At 39.2% G+C, this 27,741-nt stretch overlaps 2 long non-coding RNA genes and 1 other non-coding gene across 11 annotated transcripts in view; 1 reads left to right on the plus strand and 2 right to left on the minus strand.

Annotated features, from left to right (window-relative positions):
* LOC118154464 (uncharacterized) overlaps nucleotides 1–27,741 on the plus strand; it is a 924,399-nt gene that overhangs the window by 315,912 nt on the left and 580,746 nt on the right. The gene's annotated exons all lie outside the window — the stretch shown is intronic.
* Nucleotides 6,654–27,361, minus strand: LOC144576778 (uncharacterized). The gene is made up of 3 exons (XR_013519233.1): nucleotides 27,134–27,361; nucleotides 23,308–23,377; nucleotides 6,654–11,087 (listed from the first exon to the last, which is right to left on the minus strand). It is a non-coding gene; the product is annotated as an uncharacterized LOC144576778 (long non-coding RNA).
* On the minus strand, nucleotides 11,189–11,294 carry LOC118154938 (U6 spliceosomal RNA). Its single transcript, XR_004745190.1, has one exon. It is a non-coding gene; the product is annotated as a U6 spliceosomal RNA (small nuclear RNA).

Below are 27,741 nucleotides of genomic sequence, written 5' to 3' on the forward strand. Positions count from 1 at the left end.
CTCCAGGGCTTCCCAGGAGAGGGGCTTCTCACCATATGGCACATCTGCTGGAACCAGTGGAAGTGTCTCTGGATTTCAAACCAGTGGCTGGGCACTGCCACTAATTTAGGAATCCTGTGTATCTCCATTCCAATTTAAATACATTAAAATTAAGAAGGGGGAAAAATCTCTTCATACCAGCCTCACATCCATTGGATATTATTTCATGATTTGCTCCACTGTTGAGTTCAAGCTGTTAAATGTCTTGTACCAAGGTCTATGCCAGGGCAATAGTACCCTGTTCCTCAAGGTCTAGCCAAAGGTGTCACCAGGGAATGGACTGAACAGCCCCAAGGACTCTTTCAATACATATTATGGGCAGTTTCCAGAGCTGAGGCTGAAAAAAAACCCCTGAAAGTACAGGAAGAATAAAATCAGATTTTAATTGAATTACTGCAATGTACTAGTAAGGCTAGTTAAGCATATAATTAATTGTTGTAACTATAGCAACAAGATTAGCTGGAACTATTAGGGTGGGCACCAGGGGTTCAGTGAGAGACTCTTAAAAAGACAAATGTTGGAAATTGCAGAAAATAATTCATTCTCCTCCTGTGGTTCTCCAGAGGGCCTCACACTCTTTAGAAACCCCAAATAAATCTATATAATAATATTTTCTTAGATTCATGCAGTTTCTTTTATCCCAAAAGGCCCCGGGGTGCTTTGCAAGCCATGAACATAAATATAGATCTGGAATAATGTATTGGGCCAGATTTTCCTAGCTCTTAAACAACTCTCACGTGGTTTGTTCTGCACCTTTGGAAGCTCCATTACCTTCAGGATACATGCAATCAGTAATTTATTAAGTGGCATCCCCATAGGCCCAGGGCCTGAAAATTGTGGTAGAAGAGGTGGGCTCCAGAGATAGTGCTTTTATTTATTTATACCCTATGTCATTCCAAAAAGGATTCAAGCAGCCTTGTAAAATACACAGAACACATCAGGATAAAATAAATACATGAGGGAATCCAAGGCAGGGGAAATAACAGAAGAAAACATGTGGCTCTATGGAAATGCTAGCATAGGAACTGCAGAGCGCAAAGCTCCTACAGAGGAGCTGAAGGTGGGTGTAATTGCAGCTCTTCCTCCTGCTGGTCAAATGGAGAGGGAAGTGGAACCAGCTGCAGGCAAAAGACACTTGGTGCTGCAATTTTGGACTCTACTCTTGAATGTAAAATGAGTCTCCAGCCACCTCTTAATTAGAAGGCAGTCAAGGAGGGCCTTCTAAAGGTAGACTTCCATTCAGCTGCCAAATATGGATTGAGCATCTGTTCTGGGCATCTCCCATTATACAGGATGAAATAAGTCAGCTTTGATGCTTTCTGATATTCTGGCTTGATCTGTGGTTAAAGTTACAGTTCAAAGCAGAGGTAGCAAAGTGATGTCCAGAGGACAGATACAGGCCAGGAATATGTTGTGTCTTGTCCATTTCAGAAGTTGACATTCCAGTTCAGATTTCCACTTCTCTTGAAAACATAGAAACACCTTCAATGCTGCATTCATCTTTCCACTATGCTGAGCAGAGGCTGACCAGTTGACTGGCACAACTTTCCTTAATGCATACCTTGCACTATGATATACTCCCAGTAGCTGCTTCGCTTTTTGTGACCTGCCTGGTTCTTTTAAGCATTTGAGTTTTGTTTTGTTTTGTATCTCTGATCTACAGTCATGCTCATATTGTTTATCTCTGTAGACTCTGTGATGATAGATAGACAAAGGGTTAACAGTGGGTATTTCTAAGCTACTGTCTTCAGGCATCCACAATTAGGACTCTGCAGTCAAGGCCTTTGTTCCTTTTGTGCCAACCATTCTATGCTTTTCTAAATTTCATCTGTCACTGGGCTCAGCTCAAGACTCCTTCGTGAAGCTTTCTCCAAGGTTTCTACCTCATTGATCTTCCTGCTGGGACTATCCCTGAACATTCAGAAAGAGTAGGTATTGATTTAAAAACAACAACAAACACATCAACTAGCCAGGAGCAGTGGTACGTGCCTGTAATACCAGCACTTTAGGAGGCAGAGGCAGGAGGATTGCTTGAGGCTAGGAGTTTGAGACCAGCCTGAACAACATAGCAAGATCCCATCTCTACAAAAAATTATTAGCCAGAGGTGGTGGCATGCACCTATAGTCCCAGCACCTGGGGAGCCTGAGAAAGGAGGATCTCTTAAGCCTGGGAATTCAAGGTTACAGTAAGTTATGATTGCACCACTGCACTCCAGACTGGGTAGCAAAGCAAGACCCTATCTCTAATAAAAAAAAATCAACCTTGCAACGTGCACTGTTCACAAGTTGACCTGCCTGTGAACGTGGTTGTTTTCTGCTGCTCTTTTCCTGCCTCCCCCTTCAAAATCACCCTTCTCCCATGTTACAGGAGACTGTCCACCTAATATCCATCTAGAATCTTACCATTTTGCATGGATCCAGTATGGCAAACCTTCAGGGGCACTAAGCAAGGACAACTGTAAACTATTGATGTTGACAAGCAAAGGTGTGGGTAACACACCCTTTTGCAAGTAGGCTGAATCTAGTTCCCTGATCTCAATGATGACGAAAGGTCTCATTGAGTTGAGAGCTGGTAGGTCATTAAAATATTTTTTGAAAACAGATTACTATGTGATTTTTGGCATATGGTTTGAAGTTTTAAAAAATGAGCAACTGCCATAATAGGACTAATTTCATTCCTATTTACTTACATATGCAAACATTTACTCTGTAGGTAGATCTATCAAAGTAAAAGATAGTACTGATAGCTAATTCTTTCTCTTTTTCTGATGGAGTCCCACTCTGTCGCCCAGGCTAGAATGCAGTGGCATTATCTTGGCTCACAGCAATCTCTGTCTCCTGGGCTCAAGTAATAAGTGATAAGTGATTCTCCCATCTCAGCCTTCCAAGTAGCTGGGATTACAGGCATGCGCCACCACGACTGGCTAATTTTTGTAATTTTAGTAGAGACAGGGTTTCACCCAGTTGGCCAGGCTGGTCTCAAACTCCTGGCCTCAAGCAATCTGCCCACCTCGGCCTGCTAAAGTGCTGGGATAACAGGCATGAGCCACTGCATCCGGCCCCTGAGAGCTAATTTTACCCCATTTTAGCAATATATAAAAAATAATTTTAAAACTGTATCTATCTCACTAAATATGCATTTTAAATAAAATTTTATGAATAATATATATTGTATACTATGAATAACTGTAGTAAGTTAACCCAGAGAAATAAAATTATGCCAAGTGAGTGTAATACAAATAAGAGCTCAAGAAGAAAAAATAAAATTTCTGTCTATTAAAAGAGGAATTTGTTTGTAGATTTTTAAAAATAGATGCTTGATGGATTTTATCATCATGGTATCTAAATTCTATTAGATATATTTAAAATGAAAGCTCAACTTTATTTTTTAAAGTCAGTATTGACAATATACCAAAAAGGCATATTCTCTGTAACTTGTAAACTTACCATGACACATTTTAGAAGTCAAATTATAAATATACCACTCAATATGTCATTTTTAGAGTTCCTGGGTAGTCCCCAAACAAACAGATTTAAAAACCACTGTTTTAGGAACTATCATTTCTCCTAGAAATTTAACTTTTCATCATACTGTTATGCACACTGTGCCTTTGATTTATTATTCCATGGCTTTACATCTGACCTCCGCAGTTATTCAGAACCTTTGAGGTCTATGAATTGCAGTTACCCAGTGTTTATCAAGTACATGCTCTGTGTTCAGAATAGAAGAGGAACAAAAATGGAATGCAGTTTTTCTCATTGAAGAACATTTATTTTATTTAAAGAAAGATGAAAAATAAAAGCAAAGCAACAATAACATCCATATTTATAAGATAGGTGGACATCTTGTGTTTGAAGATCATTTATCCTCTACTTTAACTAGGTAGAGGATGAACAAAAACCGGTAAATAACAAAAAAGTTCTGACCAAACCAGACTGAACTTATGAACTAAAACCCATAGGTGAAAAGATCAACAGGCAAAACCTTAAAGCTGTTTTCAGAACTTATTTATTTATACATTAAAACAATATTAAGGAGTTGTTTCTCTGTTGTCACAATTAAGATAATATCTGAGTGGAGAATTTTTAAAGAGGTAAGAAATTAACACCTTTCATCCGTAGGTCGTGTTATGGGCTGCATGCTTATGTCCCCCCAAAATGCATGTGATGAAGGCCTACCCTGCAATGGGATGGCAGGAGGAGGTGGGTCCTTTAGAAGCTGATTAGGTTTGGATGAGTTCATGAGGGTGGAGCTGCTGTAATGGGATTGGTGTTTAGTATTGAATTGTGATTATTTGCAGAAAGTCTGTTTCCATTCCCAAGCTGTGAGTTCCTGGAAAGGAGAACCCCCCTCTGTCTTCAGTCCTGAATGCAGTGTCTGGCATGTGGTCAGCTTCATTTGTACTTATTAGATATATGTGACTAAATGGGTGAACCAAACTCTAGATTAACAAGAGAGACCAGGATATTCATAAGAATGCTTTTAGCTTTACGTTAGTAAAGATACTATTCAAAATGGGTTAAATAACAAGATATTTATTATTTGACAAAAAGTAGTTCATAGGTGGGAACAGTTCCAGGGATGGATTAATTCAGTGCCTCAGCAATGTACTCAAGGGGCCAGGTCCATTCAGTCCTCCTTCTGTGCCATCCTTCACCTGTTTGTTTTTGTGGAAAGGTAGCAAAAGAGTTGTGTATGACAGCAAACAAGGTGGCAGCAGCTCCAGGCATCACATCCGTATATAACAATGTCCAAAGGCTAGAAGAGAGACATACTCTCTCTCTCTCTTTTTTTAATCTCAAAGTAATATCCCTCAGAAACATTTTCCTCTTTCTTCCCAAATAGATTTCCCTTCATGTGTCAAAAAATTGAAAACAAAATAATTGACTTGGACTAATTAAAATTTTCAGGGGTTGGCAGGGGGATGTCTGTCTGGTAGGCAACCAGTCAGTTGTCACATATACAGTCAATAAAAATAAGGTATTGAACTACCATCCACATGATCAAGCTGTGTCCATCTCAGCTATACAAGGATTGTTGAATATTTGAAAATGTCTCTATGCAATTTGTGACACTAATTAATTGTTAAGAAATATATATTACATATATAAACAAAATTATATTTATAACTTTAAAAATCATGATGAAATTTAACACCTACTCCTGTTAAAAAATAATATTTAGTAAGTTTGATAAAAGGAAGCTACCAAGAACCTAGAACATATTTAATAAAAATTCCTTTAGATATCAGAAAAATATGCCTAGAATCACTCTTTCTGTGCAAAATTGTTCTATAGATTATAGCCAGCTATCAGAGAAAAAGTTATATAAGTGCTTGGAAAAAACCCACAAAGCTATTATTATTATTATGACAATATTATAATATTGTTAGGATGACATTATTACATACATAAAAACTCAAGACACACTCTATTAATGAGAGTTTAGAAATTCTGATGAAAATCAGATTAATTTTTACAAAAGCAGTCACAGTGATACATATTACTAACAAACAAAACTACCATTAAAAAGAGACCATTTATAATAGCAACAAAATGTATAAGGTTTCCAGAAACAAATTAAAGAGTTGGAAATTATATTTATAAAGAATCTAAATAAGTACTGAAATTTATTTGATAAATAAAAATCAATGGAAGACATAAACTATGTTTATAGATAGACTCAAAATCTCAAAAATTTTTACTCTTCCCAAATTAATCTAAAAGTCTAATGTAACCCCAATTGAAATATAAAAATATTATGTAAAAATCGAAAAACTGATTTGAAAACATGGAAAAGTGCTAATAATTGCACTTTTTGAGACAGTTTTGAAGACTAATATAGAAAAACATGTTTTACCAGAAATCAAGAATTATTTTGAAGCCAAGCAAGGTGGCTCACACCTTAATCCCAGCACTTTGGGAAGCTAAGGCTGGAGGATTGCTTGAGGCCAGAAGTTGGAGATCAGCCTGGTCAACACAATGAGACCCCACTTCTACAAAAAATTTAAAAAATTAGCCATTACATGGCTCACATCTGTAATCTTAGCTACTTGGGAGGCTGAGGTGGGAGGATTGCTTGAGCCCAGGAGTTCAAGGCTGCAGTGAGCTATGATTGCACCATTGCACTCCAGCCTGGGTGACACAACAAGACCCCATCTAAAAAAATTTTTTTTGAAACTATAGTAATTGGGCCACTGTGATTTGGACACAAGGCCAGATCTACAAACCAATGAAATAAATACATGACCCAGAACTTTACTCATAATTATACGAAACTGGTATCTCAGAGATTGTATTATAAATCAGTGTTGAAAGGATGGTCTATTTAACAAATGATTTTGAAACAGTTATCTATTATGAAAAAATAAAATTTATCCGTATCTCATGCTATATGCAAATATCAATGATATGGGTAATAATCTAAAATATGAAAATAAAATCTTTTATTATTCTATAAAAATGTAAAGTAAAATATCTTTGTGATCTTGGGGTAGGGGAGATTGTTTTTCTTTTAAAGGTACAAAGAGAACAAACATGAAGATAAATTAAACTTGATTAACATTTTAAAATATTACTGTGCTTCAAGACACAGTAGAGAAAAAAGGAAAAGAAAATTATAGACATGGATAAGAGATTTTCAATATGTCTACCTGCAATATATAAAGGATAGTTAAAAATGGATAATAAGACCCAATGATGCCACTAGAGAAATGGAGAAATTATATAAACACATCATTTGCAGAAGGAAATACCCAAATGTTTCACAAAGACATTAAAAAAACCCTCAACCTTATTATAATCAGAAAATGTGAATTGAAAAGACAGTGAGATAATGTTTTATAATAGTCAAATGGCAGAAATTGACTGAAAATACTAAGTGTTGGTGAGGATATAGAAAAACAGAAACTCAAACGTTTTAGGTTGGAAGGAAAATTTGTACAATCACTTTGTAAATCAGTGGGGCCATATCTTATAAAGATGAAAATAAGCATGTGATCCAGCAATTACATTTCTAAGAAGATATGCTAGAGAAAATCTCACATATGCATCCAAGAAAACACATAGAATAATGTATATGTCATCTTTATTTCTAATAGCAAAAAATTAGAAACAAATTAATATGGTTAGCCTTTGTGTCCTCACCCAAATCTCATCTTGAATTATAATTCTGCCTAATTCCCATAATCCCCACATATCAAAGGAGAGACCAGGTGGAGGTAATTGAATCATGGGGGCGGTTCCTCCATGCTGTTGTGAGAAATACTTCACAATAGATTTTTCAAAAATAAAAAGAAAGAGACAGCTATCTACTGATGCTTAAAGAGCCTGAGTGAGTCAGTGGGATGAATGTCTTTTCTGTGATGTTTGCCCTGTAGAAGTTGATGAGAAAAGTCTTTCCATGATCCTGAGAAGAAAGAGCATTCTATTGTCCTGTGCTATATGAAGTTTTCCCACAGATCCAAAGGAAGGTTGACCTTGACATTCAAAATCAACTCGAACTACGTGTTTTGGAGTACATTAAAAAAAAAAACACCAAGTTAAGTGAATGTTTCTGGAAAAATCTGAAATACTTTTCCAAAGAAAATGATTCTGTGTCATGAGTCACCAAGTTCTGCCCTGATATATTAGGAAATGCAGGTCAAAGCCCTTCTCAAATGTTATTGCTAATTTTTTCCCATTAAATGTGGCTCCTCTTCTTATTTCTTGAGTTTTCTAAATAATCTGATCATATTTTTTTGTGGAGCATGAATTTGCCTGTTTTAGCCCCAGCTGGCCTTTGCAATGCAACCCAAATAAGTGGTCTTAAGAAATGAGAAGCTTTTAGCTAGGGAGTGCCAATAGCTGCTTTTTGGAGGTCAGACTCCAACAAGACCCCAAATGCCAGCTTTTCTCAACTTCTTGGCTTTGGGGTTGACAGAAAGGGTCGGTGGGAACTATCTAAAACTCAGAGAAGGGCTTCTTAGCCAGCCTTGGAGAGAGGACTACTCCCCTATGTGTGGGTGGAAAAATTGACTCTGTCATGTATTATTGATGTGATCAGGGATAAGTTACTCAGCCTGTTTGCAACCTTGATTCCTCATTTGAAACCCATTGTGTTTTGGAGATTAAATTAAGTAACCTCTGATACGTCCAGTGTATACAAGAGATGCTCTCTGGCATCACTAGCCAGATTCAGACTACCAGACGCATTGGAACTAACTTTCTGAATATCCTCCAAGAGTTGCAAAAATAATCATTTTTTATTCAGTCCTTAAGGCATTAGTAAAATGAATTTCTAGGTTCACTAAAACATCTCTGGTAAATAGATGACAATTAATAAATGACAGGCTTCCACTGCAGCACTGTTTTCCACAGTGTGGTGTACTAGTATTTCATGAAGTGGTTTTCAGTGGTGTAGTTTTATATGCTTATAATGACAGAATTGGACTTAGCTTTCTAGTTACCCTCTGGTGCCAAATGTCTGTGAAGCATTTAACCTGGCACATAGTATGTCCTCAATAAGTAGACACTACTGTTTTTTGTTTTTGTTTTTGTTTTTTAAAAAAAACCTTTTATTTTAAGTCCAGGGGTATATGTGCAGGTTTGTATATAGGCAAATTACATGTTGCAGATGTTTGGTGTACAAATTATTTAACCATCCAGATAATAAGCATAATACTAAATAGGTAGTTTTTCAATCCTCACCCTCCTCCCATGATCCACCCTCAAGTAGGCTCCAGTGTCTGTTCTTTTCTTTGTATCCATATGTACTCAACGTTTAGCTCCCACTTGTAAGTGAGAACATGCAGTATTTAGTTTTCTGCTTCTGTGTAGTTTGCTTAGGGTAACAGCCTCCAGCTCCATCCATGCTGCTGCAAAGAACATGATCTCACTCTTTTTTATGGCTGTATAGTATTCCATTGTGTATATGTACCATATTTTCTTTCTTTTCTTTTTTTTTTTTTTTTGAGACAGAGTTTTGCTCTTGTTGCCCAGTCTGGAGTGCAATGGAGTGATCTCAGTTCTCTGCAAACTCCATCTTCTGGGTTCAAGAGATTCTATTGCCTCAGCCTCTTGAGTAGCTGAGATTATGGGTACCTGCCACCACACCTAGCTAATTTTTTGTATTTTTAGTAGAGACAGAATTTCCCCATGTTGGTCAGGGTGGTCTCTAACTTCTGGCCTCAGGTGATCCACACGCCTCAGTATCCCAAAGTGCTGGGATTACAGGTGTGAGCCACTATGCCCAGCATATGTACTGTATTTTCTTTATCCAGTTGACTATTGATGAGCATTTAGGTTGATTCCATGGCTTTGCTATTGTGAATAGCACTGCAGTGAACATTCATGTGCATATGTCTTTATGGTAGAATGATTAATATTCTTTTAGTTACATACCCAATAATGGGATTGCTGGGTCAAATGGTAGTTCTGTTTTAAGTTCTTTGAGATATTGCCAGACTTCTTTTCACAATAGCTGAACTAATTTACATTCCCATCAGCAGTGGATAAGGGTTTCCATTTCTCCATAATCCAGTCAGCATCTGTTACTTTTTGACTTTGTGGTAATAACCATTCTCACTGGCATAAGGTAGTATTTCTTTGTGGTTTTGAATTACATTTCTTTGATGATTAGTGATGTTGAGCACTTTTTCATATGTTGTTGGCCAGATGTATGTCTTCTTCTCAAGTGCCTATTCATATCCTTTGCCCACTTTTTCATAGGGTTGTTTTTGCTTGTAAATTTGTTTAAGTTCCTTACAGATTGTGAATATTCGACCATTGTCAGATATATATTTTGCAAATATTTTCTCCCATTCTGTAAGTTGCCTGTTTATCAATAATTTCTTTTGCTGTGCAGAAGCTCTTTAGTTTAATTAGGTCCCATTTGTTGATTTTTTTTTTTTTTACAATTGCTTTTGGCATCTTTAACATAAAATCTTTGCCAGGTCAGAACGTTATTACCTAGGTAATCTTCCAGAGTTTTTATAGGTTTAGATTTTATGTTTCAATCTTTAATCCATCTCAAGTTATTTTTGTGTATGGTGTAAGAAAGGAGTCAGTCTCAGTTTCTGCATATGGCTAGACAGTTATCCCAGCACGATTCATTGAAAAGGTAGTCCCTTCCCCATTGCTTATTTTTATCAAATTTGGCAAAGATCAGACAGTTGTAGGTGTGCAGCATGATTTCCAGGCTCTGTGTTCTGTTCCACTGGTCTATGTGTCTGTTTTGGTACCAGTACCATGATGGTTTGGTAATGTAGTCTTGCAGTCTAGTTTGAAGTCAGGTAATGTGATGTTTCCAGCTGTTTTCTTTTTGTTTAGGATGGCCTTGGCTATTCTGGCTCTTTTTTCATTCCATGTGATAAAACAGATTTTTCAAATTCTGTGAATGTCATTGGTAGTTTGATAGGAATAGCATTACATCTATAAATTACATTGGGTAATGTGGCCGTTTTGACAATTTGATTCTTCCTCTCTATGAGGATGGAATGCTTTTCCATTTGTTTCTGTCCTCTCTGGTTTCTTTGTGCAGTGTTTTGAAATGCTTGTTGTAGAGGTCTTTCACCTCCGTGGTTAGCTGTATTTCTGCGTATTTTATTCTTTTTGTGGCTATTGTGAATGGGATCGTGTTCCTGATTTGGCTCTCTACTTGGATGTTGTTGCTATAAGGGAATGTTACTGATTTTTGCACTGTTTTGTATCTTGCCTACTGTCACTAGTATTACTTTTTTTTTTAAATTTTTTATTGGATTTTAGGTTTTGGGGTACATGAGCAGAGCATGCAAGACAGTTGTGTAGGTACACACATGGCAGTGTGCTTTGCTTTCCTTCTCCCCTTCACCCACATTTGCCATTTCTCCCCAAGCTATCCCTCCCCACCTCCCCCTCCCACTGGCCCTCCCCTTTTCCCCCCAATAGACCCCAGTGTTTAGTACTCCCCTTTCTGTGTCCATGTGTTCTCATTTTTCATCACCCGCCTATGAGTGAGAATATGCGGTGTTTCATTTTCTGTTCTTGTGTCAGTTTGCTGAGGATGATGTTCTCCAGATTCATCCATGTCCCTACAAACGACACAAACTCATCATTTCTGATTGCTGCATAATATTCCATGGTGTATTACTTTTATCTAATCAACACTGCTTCTTTTTATCTTTTTTTTTTTTTTTAAATGGAACACTTTACAAATTTTCATGTCGCTCTTGCACAGGGGCCATGCTAATTTTCTCTTACCATTCCAGTTTTAGTATATGTGCTGCCAAAGTGAGCACAACACTTCTTCTTATGGGTATATCTCACGTCAAAAATATGAGGGTTCTGCGGTAGAGACGGAGAATCAATCCCACCAGGATACGGAAGGGAAGGGGAAGAATGCAGGCAATTGTGCATGGAATCCATCACTTACTTCCCCCATTTTTCCAAAATTGGAGGAAAAAACCAGTCTCCTTATAAAAAGGTGAATATGGCATAGTAGAAAAGTCTGGATAGCATGTCAGATGATCAGAGATGAAGACATATCTCCTGTATGATATGTCAAGCAAGCTGGTCAGATTCTGTCATTTGTTATCCTAGGGGAATCTATGAGGTCACTAAGGTTCCTGGCTGGGTCCTCGGAGCTCACCTATATGTTCCAAATATTCTTACCCCCTGCTTTGTATTTACTTGTAACTATGTCACATTAATATGGGCTATCTATTACCTTCATATCAACAGATTCAAAGCCTCCTGATGTATGATGTAATCACAATGTACTACACATTTTCAGCATAGACTGATGTTGCTCTCTTTGATTTCCTGGACTCAACAAAAGAATGACTCAGTCAGAAAAAATTCAACTTTGCATATTGTTAGACAATGCCTCAGAGATTTTCCCAAGAGAAGAGAACAATGAGGCCTTGGCTACTAAACACTGACGTCCTTTAAAAACTAGGCCAGGCCCCATGAAATGGGTTGGCCGATGTTGTAACAGCTGTAAGACCAGCTTCTCCACTGTGAGTCTACATAGTGCCTGGAATCAGAGGATGGACATCTAATTTAAATAGCTTGTCCATCAAACTTTGACTCTAATTATTTTCTCTGTTGGTATAGTCGGAGATCCAGAAACCACTTCTCTATGTACTTGCTTTTTTGAGAAAGGCAAGAGCTTGCATTTGTGTAAATAAAAAAGAGTAAGGACAGTATCTCTCATATATCAAAACTTACTTTCAAATACACAAACATATATTGGAGGAACTAAGGTTAGATTCTTTATCATATTGTAATGAGATTCTAAGATGACTCAACTTCCTTTGGCTTTTTGTAATGAGGAATCACAATTGATATTGAGGGAGGGTCTACTCTTCTTAAGATGTCTGTGGAGCAGGAAGTTAGCTATGCAGGAAATAGGAAAAAGGGAGGGATAGGAATGTATTAGTGATTTCTGGCTACTGAATATACCCAGTACTTGTTTCATGCTGGCCCGGTGGTGGGCTCTCCATCTGACACTTTATGCTTTTCTTTCAACTGTGGCCCAGTGGCTTAAGAATGAGAATCAAAATTTTGTAAATGACTAGTTCTCTTCTCTCAGGACTGCGATTTTCATTTTGTCTCTAATAGATTTGCTGAAAGAAACTCCCTAAATATATTTAAGTAGAAGGATATTTATTGTAACTAAAGAGCTCTGAATCAGAAAAGTTAGTGGCCTGATGTGGCAGCATCAGCAGACTCTCCAAGACTCCCCAACATATTCCTCATCAGCTTGCTTTGCAGCAAACTCTGTCTGACCCCCTGACCTGGATGCAGCCTGCACAGAGGGCTCAGCTCTCTGGGTGAGGTCACATGCCAACCTAGAACCCTTGGCCCCAGAAACGCCTGCCATTTCTTTTTAAGTGTCTGCATATCTAGAAGGCTGCCATTTAGAATGACCTGGGAAGTATGCCAGTATCCTATACAATCATGCTGTACATTTCATCTCTTAGTTAGTAATAAGCAATTAAGGGAGTTGGAGTTTGCTCTTGGCTAAACTTGAGGCAGCAGGGAAATTCAGTACATGGCTCTTATCATCAAAAGTTCAAAGTTTGGTATCACATGTGTCTGGGAGGGAATGAAAGATTAGTGGAAACACACCATCCCTATTGTTCCTTTTGCTGGGGCCTGCGCTATACTTAGAACACCAGGAGGACTTGTCACCATCATGGGAATTTAGGATGGCAGATGGCAGCCTGTGTGTGTGCGACATACATTGACTTATAAACTTTTGTTTTTCCACACTTTTGTTGTATGATTAATTGCCTGTTAGACATGTATTGTGGGTGTGATACTGTAAAATATATATTTGGTCTTTGGCCTGTTTTCTGACATACAACTTCTAAAATCCTTAGAATCTCCCAAGTGATGTCTTGTTTTGTGGTAATGGAATGACACTGTTAATGGCTGACAGCTATAGGTAGCTTCAAATGGGGTGTGTTAGTCCATTCTCATCCTGCTAATGAAAACATTCCTGAGACTGGGTAATTTATACAGAAAAAGAGGTTTAATGGCCTCACAGTTGCACATGGCTGAGGAGGTCTCCATATCATGGCAGAAGGTCAAGGAGGAGCAAAGGCATGTCTTATATGGCAGCAGGCAAGAGAGTGTGTGCAGGGGAAGTGTCCTTTAAGAAACCATCAGATTTCAGGAGACTTATTTACTATCATGAGAGCAGCACAGGAAAAACCTGCCCCCATTATTCAATGACCTCACACCAGGCCCATCCCTTGACAAGTGCAATGACAAGTGGGGATTACAGGAGCTACAATTCAAGATGAGAATTGGTGGGGTGGGGACACAGCCAAACTATATCATAGGGGCTGGCCCCCAGAAAGACCAAGAAATGATTCGAGTGTTGGATTTTCAACCCCATCTCCCAATCTCTGGGGAGGGAAAAGGGGTTGAAGGCTAAGTTGATCACTAATGTCCAATGGTTTAATCAATCATAAAATCTAAAAATGACTGGTTTGAGGAGCTTCTAGATAGCTGAACATGTTTTTGAAGGGTGGAATGCCCAGAGAAGGCATGAAAGCTCTGAGCCCCTTCCCTAGTACTTTGCCCTGTGTATCTCTTCATCTTTATCCTTTGTAATATCATTTATATTAATAGTAAACTAGTGAACTTGAGTGTTTCCTTTACTTCTGTGTGCCCCTCTAGCAAATTAATCAAATTTAAAGAGGAGATCATGTGACTCTCTATTTATAGCCAGCAGTTCAGAAGTGTGGGCAAAACAACCTGTGCTTGTGATTGGTATCAGAAGTGGGGTGGAAGCAGTTTTATAGGACTGAGTCCTTAACTTGTGGACAGTACACTAACTCTAGGTAGATAGTATCAGTATTGAATTGAATTAGAGGATACCCAGCTGGTATCTGCTGCAGAACTGATTTCTTTCTTGGTGTGTAGGAGAAAATCCCACACACATTTGGTCACAGAACTCTTCTGTGTAATTGTTTTGATATGGGAGCAGAGGAAAAGCAGTTTGTTTTTTCCACGGTTTGTGTTTGTATTTTTTTCACCCAGAGTGGGGAAAACACTTTCTAAAATGTTGAACATAGAGTTACCATATGATACAGTAATTCCACCCTGATGTATGTATCCAAAAGGACTGAAAGCAGAGTCTCAAGCAGGTATATGTATGTCCATGTTCATACCAGCACTATTTGCAATAGCCAAAAGGAAGAAACAACCCAAATGTTCATAAATAAATAAATCAATAAACAAAATCAATATACACATACATATACTAAATATATTAGATAAACAATTACAGAGTTTTAAAGTGGGATAAAATACTGATGCTTACTATGATATGGATGAACCAGGAAAGCATCATGCTAAATGAAAGAATACAGACACAAAGGGTTACATAATGAATGATTCCATTTATGTGAAGCATCCAGAATAGGCAAATCCATAGAAATATTATTTCAGGAATCCAAGAGTAAAACTTTAAAAGCAGTCCAGATAATATATTTATTGAATGTATTATTCACACTCACACAGACCTATACAGAGGAGTCCCTATAGGGGCCTGTTCATGATATTAGCCATGTTTCTATGCAATTATCTCTCTTCTATCTTCTTTCTAAGTTTTCTTTCTCTCTTTTAATGTAATACTCTCTTGTCTACAGGACTTTACTTCAAGTAGCCTCAAAGCCTTTATAGAAGTGGGTGAAATAAAATTATAACTAAACAGCTAACCAAAAGCTCTCTTTACACTTAACAAACAAAATTGCTAATTTGACCTGAAATAAAAATTTGAGTTAAAAAAACAGCTCACAACTTCATTGTTCTTTTGACTTAACATTCATTTTGCCAAGTGTGAAAGGTTCATCAAACTGAACATAGTTTCACTGCCTTTTTCTTCATAAGAAGGTTTTGTTTGGTTGAGGCTTTTCTGCTGTGCCAGTTTTATGGTGAGGTGTCCAGGTTTCCCTCTAATCATACCGCCCACTGGTATGTTATGAAACAGTTTATGGCCCTCATTAACTTTGATGATAATAATTAAATGAAGCTGTGAATTATGTCCAGGGCCAGCTCTCTGGGGTGTTCCTGATTCACTTTCCACAGACAATCAAGAGATGGTTGTTCTAACTAAGCCAGAGTCCAGAATATTGTGACTTAAATATGTGTCTTCTGAAAATAGAAGTCTGTCCATAGAGAAAAAACAAAAGACCAGAAACAAATATGTCAATACAGAGAGACCCTTACAATGAGCACAGAGGCTGCAGTTGAGGAAGCTTCAGAGGAGAAGCAGTGCTTCCTCTGGGTGTAAGCCTGATTTAGTGGGGAGGAAAGGTGAGTGTCCCTGGTAAGCCCTTACAGTGAGCTGAGCATATAGGGTCTCTTTAATCCTCACAAAAGCCTCATAAAGATGCAGCATTGGTGAGGCAAGGTGGCTCATGCCTGTAATCCCAGCACTTGGGGAGGCTGAGGTGGGTGGATCACCTGAGGTCAGGAGTTTGAGACCAGCCTGACCAACATGGTGAAACCCCATTTCTCGTAAAAATACAAAATGTTAGCCAGGCATGGTAGCTCATACCTGTAATCCTAGCTACTCAGGAGGTTGAGGCAGAAGCATCACTTGAACCTGAGGTGGAGGTTGCAGTGAGCTGAGATCACACCATTGCACTCCAGCCTGGACAATACGAGGGAAACTCTGTCTCAAAAAAATAAATAAAATAAATATGCAGCATTGTGCCCATGCCGAGAAGAGTAAACAAATGCTTGTTTCCTGGTAAACTTTATGGTGTAAAGCCGAGGTCCCAGCTATGATAACTGAAGCTGTGGATATCTTACAGTCCTCAGTTCATATGGATGAAGGGGTATCTATGCCCATGAGAGGCTGTCTGCTGGGGGCTGTGGGCCAGGGTCCTCTGAGTCTTCTGTCGGAATCTTATAATTTTATGCCTGATTCTAAGGAAGACAGTGCTGCAAAAAGAAGTAAGAAACAATGGGAAGGCTAGATTACTATGCCCTCCAGAGAATATTCAGTGACCAAGGTGGAATCCTTAGAAGAGGCAGCCATGTGGCAGGACAGGGGCAGGGATGGAGGCGTGGGTGCGTACCACTGGGCATCTCCTAGAGAGACTAAAGAAGGACTGGAAAGTGGCAAATGTCTTTGTTAGAAAAATAGTCTCTCTGAAGCACAGGGTAAATGCTTTCTGGGAAAACTGAGAATTATATGCAGAGGGGCTGAGGGTGAGAACAAGTTTAGGACCTGCCTTCATGGAAGAGTCTGTGTCAGACACCAGTGCTGCCATCATCATGACCCAGGTTTTACTTTGCCTGATATCATCTGGAAAACACACAGTAATAAGTATAACATTATTTTTGTGCTGTTCTCAACCTCTAGAAAAAGAAGCACAGGTGAAGTCTGACAAATGCACTCTTAAAGAAATAGACAAATAGATCAGTGCCATGGAACACAATTCAGAAAGTGACCAGCGAATATTTGGAACTTTTGTATCCAATAAAAGTGGCCTTCAACTCAGAGTATAATGAAGGGCTACTTACTTAATAATCAATGTTGAAATAATTTGTTATCCCTTTGGGGAAAAGTAAAGTTAGCTCACTTTCTCACACTATGAAAACAAAAAGCTAGGCAAACCAAGTGCCTGAACAATAAAGACAATAAAAACATTAGAAAAACAGACTATATTTCTAACCTTTAGAACAGGAAAGGGATTATTGGGAAACAAAAATGCAAAAGTCACACAGAAAAAGATGGCTAAATATAACCGTGTCAGGGACGTGTATGTATCAAAGCTCTAAAATTGTCCCATTGAAGCTTTTCTTGGTTTGAGCAGAACAAAAATGCATCATCTCTCTCTGCCTCCATGGAATGGAGGCATTCCTTTCTCCATCTAATGTCCTTCTCAAAATCCTTTCAGGTTCTTGACATAGTTCAGGAATTAAGAGTCACATAACTATTTTTGGTCATTTCCATTGGTGTCCTTCATAATGTATTTTACTTTAGAATAGAGTATTTATTATCTTGGGGCTTCAGCCAAAGCTAAGTTTAAATAGTTATTTTTCATATCTCAGTGTGTGTACATGAGTGTGTGTGTGTACTGTATGTGCCTCATGATACTTCAAATTGATAGTAGCAGTAACTCTCAGGCAGGGGGACTGAGTGGAGTAGTGAATGGTCAAGAGCGACATTAGCTTTATCTGCATTGTTTGAATTTTTATAGTGACAGTATATTCATGTATTTCTTGTGTAATTAAACATAAATGAAATTAAATATACTCTAGCCTGTGCTGGTTGTGTTTCTGCAACTTAATTTCCATCTGCTAATGAAATAAATCTGAAACCTTTCATTTGGGTTAATAGTCCAACTTAATGTGTTGGTCTATTAGTAAAAATGCAAATTGCAAGGAGCTTTTCAGGGCTATATGCTTTGAATTGCTCTTAAGATCACAGAGTTTTCTTCTGATATTTACTTTTCCCAGCTATATACTCAGTGTGTAATGTACATTTGTCCTGGTCTTTGGCTGACCTAAAGGAGTAACTGGCAAGGCCAGCAACTTCCTGTCTTGCAAACATGAGAGAATACATAGCTACCTGGTCCGTTTCCAGCTGGAATCAAAGTCCAGTAGGCAGAATGTTTATTTGAACAGCGAAATTGAAATGGGCTTCTGTTTAGCTTCCCAAAATAAGCTGAATAACCACTTTTGTGATCTGTAGACAGCATCCTGGGGATATTTTGGCAAAGGGGCAGTTGTGAAATGAATGAGGTGATAAGTGCAAAATGGATACTATGACTCTGGCTGGAAGGACATGAGGCATGGCACTAAAGGCACAGGTACCAATCTTCCAGGCACCTTTCCTCTGTACAGTCTTCCAGACTGCAATAACAATATCTTATTGATTCCTGGTTTTTGTTTTATAAACATTTCTTCCACGCCTTCACTGGCCCATTTTACACCTATTGAGTGCCCACAATTGTTGGTTGCAAGGCTGGTGTAAAAGAACTATTTTCTTTCATTTCATAGTCTAGTTTGGGGAGGTAGATACTTCAGCTAGCATTATAGCCTTTGGGAAAGGGCTTTGAGAGAAGGAAATCAAGAGTTAGGGGACAGCAAAGGCAGGCATTAGAGGGAGGTGGGGCACGCCAGGCTGCTTTGAAAAGAGAGTGGCATGTGCTGAGGCACTGAGGTCTAGAATTGCACTGTGGGTTTTGAGAAATGCAGGTAATGAGGCCTGGACATGAGCACAGTGAAACTTGAGCCACACGGAGAGTCTTGTGTGATCATTCATGGAGACTGAACCCGACGTGAAGGCAAGAACATTTGATGGAGTCTAAACAAGGGAGGGACTGTGTCATATTTGCACTCCAGGGTGAAGAATCAACAGAAAGGAGGCACCACTGGAGGTTGGAAGGCCAGTTAGGGAGCTCTCCCAGCAATCCGCACCAATGAGGCTGCTCTAAGACAGAGGTACCTGGAAACGGGGGAAGGGAATAGAATTGAGAGAAATGATGGAGCTCCTGTTGGTGACTTCTTGGATGCTGGAGAGGTGTAGAGAAGGGTGTCTGGGTCCCAGTACTCGTACAGGCACCATACACAAGGTGAGACCAGAAGGAGGACTGGGGTCAGGGGAGAGTTGAAAAGTATGCTTTTACAATGTACTCCCACACTTTCTACCCAATTTCAGAGAACTGGGTATGATTGGAGGATGAAGTTTCTCTTCTGGCAAGGAATTTTAGACACTCAGTAAATGAACTTAACCAAGGCCTCCACCTAGTTATACCAAATATGGAAATACAATGGAGTTTTTTTTGTTTGTTTGTTTTAGTGGGGAATAAAATGGAGTTTATAGTTTAATGCATTGGCAGCATTCATTTAGCATTCTCTAAACCTCTAATGTGTTCTTGGGGTAGAGAAAAGGAGTGGAATATGAGATATTCACTCATCTGAAAATTATAGATCAGTCAGAAAACAGTAACCCAGACTTTATCAGAGCAAACAACGTGCCTAATCAGAGTTGGGCAAACATAAGCCAGATGGAAAATGCAGTATGATGACCAAGATGACCTCTTTCAGGTGCAAAAGTACAATGTATGTGGGGGCAGGGGCCAGAGGAACATGGTGTAAAAAATAAGAGAAGGCCAACCAAGAAGAAAATACAGGATGAAGGAAAATTATTAGCAATCATTTTGTGCTATAGAGCAGTTTAGTAAGAATGAAAATTAAGGTTAGCTCAAGATAAAACGATCAAAGGCAGTTGAATAGAACATTCAGATGGTAGGACATAAGTAAAAGCACAGTTGTTACTGAACTCACACATAAATCTGGTTAAAAATATAAAAAGATAACTACAGACTGGGAGAAAATACTTGCAGATCATTTCTGCAGTAAAGAGCTTATACTCAAATTGAATAAGAAAACAAGAAATCCAGTTGTAAAACAGGCAAAAGATTTACTAAAGTGAAATGAAAACTGTGTTCACACAAAAACTTACAGCCAAAATGTTTATAGAAGCTTATATGTTGCAAATGTTTGCAATCAACCCAAACTGGAAGTAACTCAAATGCTCCTCAAGAGGGGAATGGATAAACACACCGTGGTACATCCATAAAACGTAATAGTATTGAGCAACAAAAAGAACAAGCTACTGGTGCCAGCAACAACATGGATAGATATCAAATGTATTACACTAAATGAAAGAAGCCAAAGTCTGCATAATATATGATCGCATTTATGTAACATTTTGGTAAATGCAAAACGATACAGACAAAAAACAGATTGGTGGTTTCCAGGACCCGTTGGTGAGGGACAATCTACCCACAAAAGGGCGTGAACAAATATTTTGAAGATGAATCATTGTTCCATACATTGATTGTGGTCTTGGTTACATGACTATCTATCAATATGAAGAACTGAGCAGCATTAAGAAGGTGAATTTATGGCATGTAAATAGTATCTTAATAAGAAAATGAAAAGGAATTTTAAAATAAATAAATTAGAAACACCAAAGAACAGGGAAAAGCCAAAAAATCAAATTAATGAAGAAAAGACCTAATATAATCACTGGGAATTATAAATGATAAAGGCAAAAATATTAAAATAGGAGAGAAACTAATATGTTTGTGCACCATTTAACATAAGGTAAAGTGATGTCTCTCAACAAAACAAAAAACCTTACAAATGGAAAAATATGTTTGATATTTACAATTTTCTCAAAGAACAAGTAACCATACCATATTTTTTAAAAATGTTCCAGAATTCTTAACACTGAGACACATACTACTTAAGCTATTGTGTTTTATAAATAGCTTTTTCCCCGCCCCCATGAATCCAGGCAGAAAAGTAAAGTTTCTACTACAAAGAAAAAAATTCAGCTGGCGTCAGACTTTTCTACACTGGTTGCCTGTACAAAAAAAAAAAAAAAAAAAAGTCTTAAGGCGAAATGAGTCACTAAAAGAGTCACTTGGTTATTCATAGCCAAGGTGGCATCAAAATCTAAAGATAATAAGGAAACATTGTCAAATATGAAAGAACTGAAGTGAATATCTTTGAACCACTTTGGAAATTAAAAAACAAGGCAGGGTGCGGTGGCTTATGCCTGTAGTCACAGCACTTTGGGAGGCTGAGGTGGGTGGATCGCTTGAGCCCAGGAGTTTGAGACCAGCTTGGGCAATATGGTAAAACCCCATTTCTACAGAAATTACAAAAATTAGCTGGGCGTGGTGGTACATGCCTGTAATCCCAGCTAGTCAAGAGGCTGAGGTGAGAGGATTGCTTGAACTTGGGAGGCAGAGGTTGCAGTGAGCCAAGATCTGCACTCCAGCCTGGGTGACAGAGAAAGACTCTGTCTCAATAAATAAATAAACAAATTTTGAAAATAAATAAATAAAAATGTAAAACAAAACAAACAACAAATACCTCTATATAAGTCTCATCTAACCAAAGGATTTTGAAAAAATAAAGTGAGCAGGAGAAAATGTATTAAATGGCTTTGCAGTGAGGATTGAATTCATTTAAGTATAAACACTTGTTATTAATAATTATAAAAATTATGGGTACAGATCATCTTGCAGACATGATGTGCCTGAAAATCATTTATAAATGTCGTAAAATAACAATTGGATCTTGGCAGAATTGCTAAGAGCCCACGTCTAAAACTAATGCATAAAGATTTGTTTAAAATGGATCTGTTACTTTTTCCTTAATCTTCATTTTTCACTTAGAAAGATCTTTTAGGAAATAACACTTGTGTGGTAAGGAGACATTTATTTCAAAGTGAAGTCTCTTTAATTAGTCCTTTCATTTTCAACTTCAATTCAAATCTGCTAAAATTAAATATAATAATTTTCATAAAATAGAATCTATAGAATGGTCTAACATTTATAATAGTTTTTCTGACTAGTTTTCTTTCCTTTTAGCTCTGTTTATGCACAGAAATATACCTTTAGTAACAATGATAATAATAGTAATATTATTTACCATTTATGTCAAGTATATTCTAGTGTTTTACATGAGTTAGCTCATGACAGTACCCCTGTGGGTTAAGTACTATCATCATCATCATCTTCATTTAGAGGTGAGGAAACTGAGGCACCACTGTGTCCTGCCTGGACACACATGACTGGACCAGGAAGGACCCAGAAGCAGCCAGGCTGGCTTCTGCCTGGTTCCTGCTCTTTGCTGACATGTTCAGTGGCCTCCTAAGGATTCATGGTGGCTGATTCTAAGAGAAGGAATATCTTTTCACTTTTATCTATGTACATATTCTTCCATAATTGTCCTAATTCTTAATTTTAAAAAAATATGCAAAAAGTTAGAAGTAGTTTAAAATAGGCTAAGATATAAGTGGGATGTGGAAAATGTAGATAGTCACTTCTTTGAATTTGTATCTCAAATTTTTACATTTTGAAATATTGAAGAAAAAAATGAGTGATCTGATTCAAAGTGAGATTGACTCCCTTTTAGGCAGACAAGCCAAGAAGCCATTTCTCTTTGGGTTTAATTTACATTTTCATTTTTATGTTGGTAGTACTGGGTCCTTTGCCTGTTAATTTCTCTGAAGTTCATTGTTTAGGAATACATGCATTCCTCCTTCTTCTCAAAGTGCTTTGGTGTCCACCAGGAAGAGGAGTGCTGTTTTTAAAGGGAGTGGAGTATAGATAATTCCAGTGACATAAAATGGGAAGAAAAAGATGCCTGTGGGAAAAAACATGTTATTTTATTTATTTATTTTTTATTATACTTTAAGTTCTGGGGTACATGCGCAGATTGTGCAGGTTTGTTACATATTTATGCATGTGCCATGGTAGTGGATTGCTGCATCCATTGCTCTGTCATCTACATTAGGTATTTCTCCTAATGTTATCCCTCCCCAATCCCTCACCTCCCCTAGCTCCCCACTCCCCAGGCCCCAGTGTGTGATGTTCCCCTCCCTGTGTCTCATTGTTCAACACCCACTTATGAGTGAGAACATGTGGTATTTGGTTTTCTGTTCTTGTGTCAGTTTGCTGAGAATGATGGTTTCCAGTTTCATCCATGTTCCTAAGCATGTTATTTCTAAATAATTGTTCTTGGAAGAACCAATGTTGGGTCTTTATAAACTTCATTATAGAATGTATACAAGGCTCTGCCACCAACTCTCTCTGTTCATCTCTACTAAGCCTACTGAGAAAACTTGTAAGGTAGTTATCTTACATATTTATAGGAATAACTTATTCCTATAAATAAATATTTTATCATCATACACAAATGACTGGATGGATTCTCAGTAAATCTGGGGAGTATTAGAGGCATAGATGTACTTACAATATTTAGGCTATATAGTGAGCCAGAAATTATATCAGGAGACATGGGAGTCATTTCAGAGCAGCTGAAACTGAAGGAAAGAATTTATTAAATTCAGAAATTGAGTTTTGAGACCATCCAACTATAGCCTTTGGAACATTATAGCCTTTGGAACATAATCTCCACATTTTTTTAGGTTTTTTGAAGAATCCACTTAAAAAGGACAGGCAGTCATCCTCCATTGACATTAAAACATGGCTAGAGGCTAGTGTGACCCCTAAACTGGGCCAAAATAGAGGAAAAGCCCAGTGGTTTCATACTCACACTGGGATTGGAAGACACACAGGGCCAAACCCCAAGGACAGCAGGCACTGTGACCCAGCTACATGGAGGCAGAACGATTCATCCATGTGATTCACCTTAACCATGATGTGCCTGGGTGCTCTGTAAAGGCCAGCTGGAAACAGTGATAGATGCAGGTAATGTATTGGGGGGCCAATATGGGGTGCCCCCTCTGCCAAGCATGCATGAACCACTCCAATCCAAAGAATCAATGAGGGAAATTTAATTATCCAATGATGTCAATGAGTAAATAAAGGCTTGAAACGATGAAGAACATTTCTCAAGGTGACACCAGGGAATGGCAGATGTAGCAAATAAGCCAGGGCTGCTTGAGAGTATGACTGTAGGGTTTTGAATCCCTGCTCCACCACTGACTAAGGTGTAGGCTTAGCATGTTTCCCAGCTTTTCTGTAGCTCAGTTTCCTAGTCTATGAAGTGTAGAAAATGAAAGTGTAATTGTTGCCAGGCTGTGATGAGGGTCAAACAAGCTAATACATATAGACCTCTGGGGGGTGCTTGACCTGTGCAGGAGCCCAGAAAACAGGTGCAGTTATTCTCATGGTTATGATATCTCATGGAGCCATGTATGCTCAGCTTCTTTCATGCTCCACACAGCCACGAGAAGATACTGGATGCCCCCCAGAAAAGCAATGTGATTGTCTTTTCAAACTCTGTACTGATTTTTAAAACTGCAAGGCCTTGAATTAAAGATTCCATGACTAGAAAATGCCTGGCACTTCTGTACAAGTCTCTAATACCATCACCCAAACCATGGACTGTGAAGCTTGACTAGGGATGGGGCTGGGAAGCAGGAAATGGCAACTTGCCAGGATTACTTGAGCCTCCCTGAAGGATTCTAAGCAGTGGTATTCTTGATGACTGTATTAGTTAGCTTTCATGCTGCTAATAAAGACATACTGGAGACTGGGTAATTTATGAAAGAAAGAGGTTTAATGGACTCACAGTTCCACATGGCTGGGGAGGCCTCACAATCCTGGCAGATGGCAAAGGAGAAGCAAAGGCATGTCTTACATGGCGGCAGGCAAGAAAAAGCGGATATGCAGGGGAACTCCCCTTTATGAAACCATTAGATCTCCTGACTTATTCACTATCAGGAGAACAGCACAGGAAAGACCCGCCCCCATGATTCAATTACCTCCCACCAGTCACTCTGACAACATGGTGGAATTGTGGAAGCTACACTTCGAGATTTGGATGGGAGCACATCCACACCATGTCAGTGACTAATTTGGCTTCTCCTACTCCCATTGACTCTGTCATGGCCTTAATATCTGGGGCTGTCCCCCTCTCTGAATGTGCTCAGAGTCTCACATAGTCAAAGGGACTTGGTCTTCTGTTGAGTGTCACCAAGGAATCACAAGACAAAGGCTAGGCAGAGAGGGTTAGGCCATGTAAAGATAGTACCAACTGACTGAACTGTACCAATGAATCAGTAACTTTTTGTTCAGGTAGGCAGTTGATGATTGGGCGGGTTGTTGTTTTACCTGGATGAAAGAGGAATGTTTTAGACACCTCTGTATTGCTGTCATCATTTCTTTAGCAACATGACCAAACACTGGCATTTTTCTTGGGTCCTATTGACCTGGTTGACATGACTATAAACAATTATCCCTTGTTACATATTCATTTTCCACTGGATTAAATTTGGAAATAAAAAGAGAAGAAAAGTTGGTCTCATTTGACTAAGTAGTAAAAATAGAGACTGAGCGATAAAGTCAGTATTTCATGTGGAGTTAAGGGAGAAGCTACAGGAGATTCCAGAATCATTCCAGGAACACAAAGAAAAAGCAGGTGAAAAGAAGGGCTCAGAGTACTGTCACTGCATCAGCTAGTGGTACATATCACTCTTCAAGCATCAGGGCCAATACTCAGGTATCTCTAATGGAGAGGAGGGTGGACTCACAGAGAAAAAGAGGAGAAACCTTTTGTTAATATTTAAGGCTTTCCAGAGGGATGCTTTAGGCAGTGGGGAATTGCCTTACAGAGGAGTTTTTGACTCCTTCTCATGTCATGGAGATAACGTTATGTTTATAAGATACGATTAATCCCCTCTGTATGTCAGCCTTTCCTCATGGCTTAATATGAGCCTTCCTCCCTGCCTGTTCTGAATGAATGATGCCTCTGTTGGCTAATTTGCAATAGGCCTTGTGAGCAGGCAGTTCTCTCCCACACAGTAGTTGAACGAGTCTATTTGGGTGCGTAATGGAGGTGTCTGGAGTTTGTACAATTACAGCTTAGAAGATGCCATGGATCATACCTCTCAGGGAGTTTCTCCCCCAAGGGAGTGGGGTGAATCATGTATTTGATCCCGTGTTCCAGGAACATCCAAACTGAGATATCAGTTCTAGCAGTCTAGTGCTCCACTGTATCTAGGAGAACCTGAGCAGATTTGCTACATTTGTCACCCAGAAAGTTCCCATGCCCTCCAGTTGTCTTCTTACCTGCCACAATTCAGTCTCACCAATACCTTAAATTGCTACTCTGAACACTCCTCCCCATGCTCTGACCTGCCTACTGACTCCAAATCCCCTTTATTTGTTCACCTCATGTGCTGTGCTCCTGTAAGACCAAGCTGCTGGCAGTTCCCCACATGCTCTAGGGATCTAAGTTTCCACGACTTTATTTGTGCAATCCTGCCTCCTCCTTGGATTCTCCTCTTTACCTGTCATCATCAGGTCAGGTCTTACTCAGCTTTCAGGTATGAATTAAGGCATGATCCTCTCCAGGAAGCTTTTCCTTCCTTCCTTCCTTCCTTCCTTCCTTCCTTCCTTCCTTCCTTCCTTCCTTCCTTCCTTCCTTCCTTCTTTCCTTTTCTTTTTCTTTTTTTTTTACAGAGTCTTGTTCTGTTGCCCAGGCTGGAGTGCAGTGGTGCAATCTCAGCTCACTGAAACCTCCACCTCCCAGGTTCAAGCCATTCTCTGCCTCAGCCTCCCTAGTAGCTGGGATTACAGGTGCCCACCACCACACTTGGCTAATTTTTGTATTTCTTGTAAAGATAGGGTTTCACCATCTTGGCCAGGCTGGTCTTGAACTGACCTTGTGATCCACCACCTCAGCCTTCCAAAGTGCTGGGATTATAGGCATTAACCAGAGAAGCTTTTCTTAAACTCCTGGGTTAATCCTCAGGCACCCTGGGCATTATTGCACCTAATCTCAAGATTATGCACCCATCTTCTGGATGAAATGGTGAAATTCTCTTAGGCAGCGACCTTGTCTTATTTGTTGCTGAGTACTTAGCACCTAACCCAGTGCCTAATGCTTAATAGAGACTCACAGAGTGGTTGCTGACCTGATCTGGTTTTGATTCCCATGGTAATACATTCTGATCAGATCCGTGTCAACAAGTCTGTCCCTTTAGTTTGCACAGCGCTTGAAGACCTTATCATGAGGTCAAGTCATCAGATTGTAAAGCTGAGGCTTGAGATGATCCACAACTACCCCAGGAACTCAGAGCCAGTGCTGAGCACAGCAAAGGGAGACTCACCTCCTGGCCATGCAGGAGCGTGAGCAAGACGTTGGAACTTCATTTGCTCTGGTCCCTGTTTGTTGATAGATGGTTTCCTCTTGCCCCACTTGTATGCTCTGTGGTCTCCTGTGCCTTCTGGCCATCCAGGGCATGTGGTGTGAGCTGGCTGCTGCCCTTCAGAGACTCCAGCAGGTCTGGTAAACAGCCTTCTAGTGTGAGCTGCGGCCAAAGTCTTCCCCAGACTGTGCCTGAGTGAGGAAGGGCAACAAAGGTCCTTTGTCCCCCAGGTTCTTCCCACCTCCCCTTCCCTTCCTGCCTTATGCTCCCCAGCTGAGGGAGGGTGTGGGCTGGCAGGATACCCAGGGAGTTGCCCTGGGCAACTGGTATATAGCCTTCCTTAGGAAGGGGACAGTGGAGAGCTTCTGAGTGTGAGTAGCCACCCCCTCACCACACACATGCACTACACACCCATCACATACACACACATCACATCCATACCTTACATATGTCACACACCACAAACCCCCAACACATACCACACACATGACATATACATGCATCACATATGCCACACATGTTACATATGACACACACCACACACATGCATCACATACACCACATACCCA

The sequence above is a fragment of the Callithrix jacchus genome, chromosome 6 (assembly GCF_049354715.1).
Source record: "Callithrix jacchus isolate 240 chromosome 6, calJac240_pri, whole genome shotgun sequence".
NCBI lineage: Eukaryota > Metazoa > Chordata > Mammalia > Primates > Cebidae > Callithrix > Callithrix jacchus.